Source organism: Eriocheir sinensis, chromosome 55 (genome assembly GCF_024679095.1).
Source record: "Eriocheir sinensis breed Jianghai 21 chromosome 55, ASM2467909v1, whole genome shotgun sequence".
In the NCBI taxonomy this organism is placed as follows: Eukaryota; Metazoa; Arthropoda; class Malacostraca; order Decapoda; family Varunidae; genus Eriocheir; species Eriocheir sinensis.
This window is the reverse complement of record NC_066563.1, coordinates 2,217,537-2,221,927: the sequence shown is the minus strand read 5'-3', so window position 1 is coordinate 2,221,927 and position 4,391 is coordinate 2,217,537.

Below are 4,391 nucleotides of genomic sequence, written 5' to 3'. Positions count from 1 at the left end.
GTTCCCTCACGTAACACAACCTTTCGAGGCGTCACCCCGCTCCCTCACGCAGCGCCTCGCAGGCACCACGACTCTCTTCAAGTAAAATGGGACATGATAGAGTCGCGGAATACTTAATATCCTCTTATTGCTGCGCGCTTCCCTTTGTATTGCGATCTTTTGAGGTGTCATCCCACTCCTTCGCACGGTGCCTCACACGCAACACGTCGAAGTGAGGCAAGAAATAGAGTTTACGAGTGCTTCAATGTTTACTAATTAGTGTTTGTTGTATCTCGCATTACCATTTTCTAAAGCGTCACTCCACTCCCTCACACACCCAACATGCTCCACGTATCTGCTTGCCTAAGAAAGTGATTGAAAGATTGTTAGGATTTACATTACTTAATATATATATACTGTTGATTACTTCTTGATATTCTCTTCTCTTACGATAGTCTATCAAGACGTCACCCCACTTCCTCACGCAGCGTCTCACATTGACTATATACATGTAAACGCATCTGCCTGTCCTGTGAAGTGGTAGAATAAGGTTAATATAATTCCCGGGTGAGGCAGGCGAGTGTTTTTTTCCGACCAATTTCATTTTTCCAGTATTCTGACTTCCGGTGTCTTTTCATCCCTTCTAACCCACAGTTCAATCTCAGACTTCACTAATACTTAATGTTCAGGTGAGTCCGCCTAATGTTGGTGTACCCCGTTAGCCGCCTTGTTATTTGGGGTCATTCCGTCACTTCTCTCGCACGCAGCGCCTTGCACACACTCCAACTCTGCTTCCATGAAAAATGATATTAAGATTCTCAGATACTTACTGTCAACATATTTTTACGTATTGCATCGTTATTTCACTGTACAACCCCTGCCGCCCTGTCTTCTGTCACCTCTCTCTCATGCAGCGCTTATTATGCCCCGCAACTCCACTCCTGTTAAGTAAGACATGAAAGAGGCTTCGTGAATGCTTAACGACCACTCATGTTTACTTATTGCAGCTTTATGTTGATGTGCCCCACCCGCCGCCCTGTTATTTCGACATGACTCGCCTCTCTAGACCAATTACTGTTTCCTGCGCTCTCATGATTTACGTTTTTTGCGTCCTAATTGTTGACATGATTACGTGAGTGACTTACGGTGGCTGGCTCGATCGCTGGCATGAATAACAGGATGATGCGAAACGGAACCGGGTCACGCCGCTGATGAATAAAATGGACAGGACGTGGTTGGAGGCAGCCGTGATATATTAATGAGCGTGACGTGAGGTAGTCGTGCCTGTCGACATGACGTGGCGTTAAAACAAACTTCGTCAGTGGTAATGGAGAGACGTGACCAAGGCGAAGGTTATTAATTATGACAGGAAATTAGGTGTTCTTGGCTTCCCTTGTCACGCCGGGTTTGTTGAGACGGTGGGAAGCTCAGCTATTGTGTGATTGTGTTTGTGTTTTTCCTCTCTTGTTTTGTTTGTGACTAGGAAGGCGTTTTAGTGTTAGGTTCTGGTTTGGGGATGTTTGTGTGTTGTTTTCCTGTTTTGTTTTGTTTTTGTATGTTTGTGACTCGGTAGATGTGTGTTTATGGTACCGCAAACAGCTTAGGATTATACTGTAAGATATCTTCATGTCGTGTGTTTGTTTGGGTAAATCTATGCATGTGTTAGGGTGGTATATGAACCTGTGATGTGGTACGTGTTGCTGTATGGTGTGGCTATGAGCTGGCAACGTGACCGGGGGCGTGGGCGTGATGCGGTTATATTTGTGAATGGATAACGGCGGGCATGTGGCGTTAGATGATGAATGGACGTGCGGTGTGGTAGGTGTGGCTGTGTGAAAGTCCTTAATGGATGTTTGATTGGATGTGATGCGGTTATGGTCATGTCTTGCGGTCACGGTAGGCCTGCCATGTGTAGGTACTCAGTTACTGGCTGTCGCGTGAGTAACTTCGTATCATGTGGTTAGTGGAGCCAAGTGAACGAGGTGGATTTTTTACTGAGTCTTCATTTCGTCCGATCCTGTTATGTCAGATGAGGCTGAGTTACGTTAGACAAGGTTTGGTTCGGTTTGATTTTCTTTGGTTTGTTTAGATACGATTAGGTTAGGTTTGCTTTGGTTTGATAAGGTTAAGTTAGTTTTGGGTAAATTAGACTCGATTCAGTTGCATTCCCATTGGATAATTATCTCTCCTCTCGTCAGCCTTTGAGACTTTTTTTATATAAAGCACTCCTATGCCTCCATATACGTTAAAGTAAAATAGAAGATATAATTTACTTAACTCACTCATTATCTTTACGCTTCCCTTATCATCTGCATTACCATTTCTTTCATGTATCCGTACACACACACACACACACACACACACACACACACACACACACACACACACACACACACACACACACACTCCCCTCCCTCCCCTCCCACACACACTTGTTTCAGCCACCAATGCAAGCGAGATAGAGATAAATACTTACTGTGAACTAAATCCATCTGAACACTGCAGTAATTCTTATATCACAGAATCCGTCCAGTGTGTGTTATCGCGCTGATGAATGACGAGCAATCCATCTGCCGCTAAATTGCAGTAGTGTCAGCCAAGACGTACGCCTGAAGGATAGCGAGCTTTGTTAATGGCCGTGCGAAGGACTCGGAGACGATGGACGGGGAGGCGGTCATGCGGCGGAGGCAGAAACAAACGAGTGCTCGAGCTGGAATGAGCACCGCCGTCGCCAGTCACCGCCCTCACAAGAGCGAGTCAGAAAATCATGTTAAGTAGGAACCCGTTCAGCTTTTTCTTTAGATTGACAACTGTATATGGAGAACAGTCGTTTTTCACCGTCAGTTTTCTCATATGAACGACTCGGAAATCATGTTATACCCGAAACCACTGTCCTCAGGCATAATGAAAATGATGTTTGGAAATTAAGTATCGCTGCCTCACACCTGACTACCAAGCGATTTTTATTAACCATGTAAAGTAAAAATAACAGAAGCCGATACCCTCAAATAGTCTCCATGGGGAAGCGGTTCAGATACGATACAATGTTGCTCCGTGACTGGCTCACGAAAGCGATTCATTTAATAGTATAATGTAAAGAAGTTACCGACATATATTTAGAGAGAACACATTTTTAGAACGGTGAGAAGAATCATAAAGGAAACTATATAAAATCGTGAAATTTAAAGAGCACGATTTTCTTTTCACAGAACCTAACAGCCTTAAAAAAAATTATGTAAGTAGGGGAGATGTCTCTTAAACCCCACGATGCATAAACAAACGAGGAGAATTCACATAAAACTATAAAGACGCTAAATATTTACCCACAAAACGACGCCAACCCTCTCAAGGCTGTCCTTCAGATCGATGTTGGAAGATTTGTAAAAGAAAAGGAAAGACAAAGAAAGTGACTGAGGGAAACGCGGTAATCGGAGAGAGAGAGAGAGAGAGAGAGAGAGAGAGAGAGAGAGAGAGAGAGAGAGAGAGAATGACACCCCATCTTCCCACACTAAGGAGACAAAAAGAAACTCCCACGCACGGCGAGGCACCAAAATATCTGTCAGGTAAACGAATATCCTCAAACCACACCTGATTCACCTCACACACACACACACACACACACACACACACACACACACACACACACACAAACACACACTAATACAATAACTACTACTACTACTACTACTACTACTACTACTACTATAACCTCCCATTGTTCACCCGCAGCAAAGAGGAAGAATTATTATCATTAAGTCCCCCCTTCTCTTAGCGTGGTTTTCTTACTTATGTTTTGTATTCTTGCACTAGTTCTTCATTTCCGTCTTGTTTATTGATGATCTAACTCTTCCTCCTCCTCCTCCTCTTCCCCCTCCTCTTCCTCTTCCCTCCCCCTACGTCTCCTCATCCTTCTTTGTTCGTTAATTTCGTCATACTAGTCTCTCTACTTTTACTAACTCCCACACTCATACTTTTCCTCCTCCTACCGTTTCTTTTCCGTTCCTTTCTTTCCTCCTCCTCCTCCTCCTCCTCCTCCTCTTCCTCTTCCTTTTCCTTTCTTCCTTCAGCGCTACCTCTCTCCCTCATACCAGCCTCCCTACTCTTCCTCTTCCTCCTACTTTTTCGTCTTTTCTTTCCTCCTCCTCCTCCTCCTCCTCCCTCCCTTCTTTTCCTTTCTTCCTCCAGCGCTGCCTCCCTCCCGGCGCTCCCTCGTCCCACTCACGTACGCTGGCAGAGGGAAATTCATATTAGTTTCTCTGTGAAATATTTCATTCCGCCCGAGTCCCGCACGAAATATGGAAGGAGGAAACATTGCCGGAATACTGATGCTGCGGAGGAGGAGAAGGAGCAGGAAGATAAACAGAGAGACTGGAAAAGAAAAGGAATTGGGAGGTGGAGGAGAAAGAGAAGGA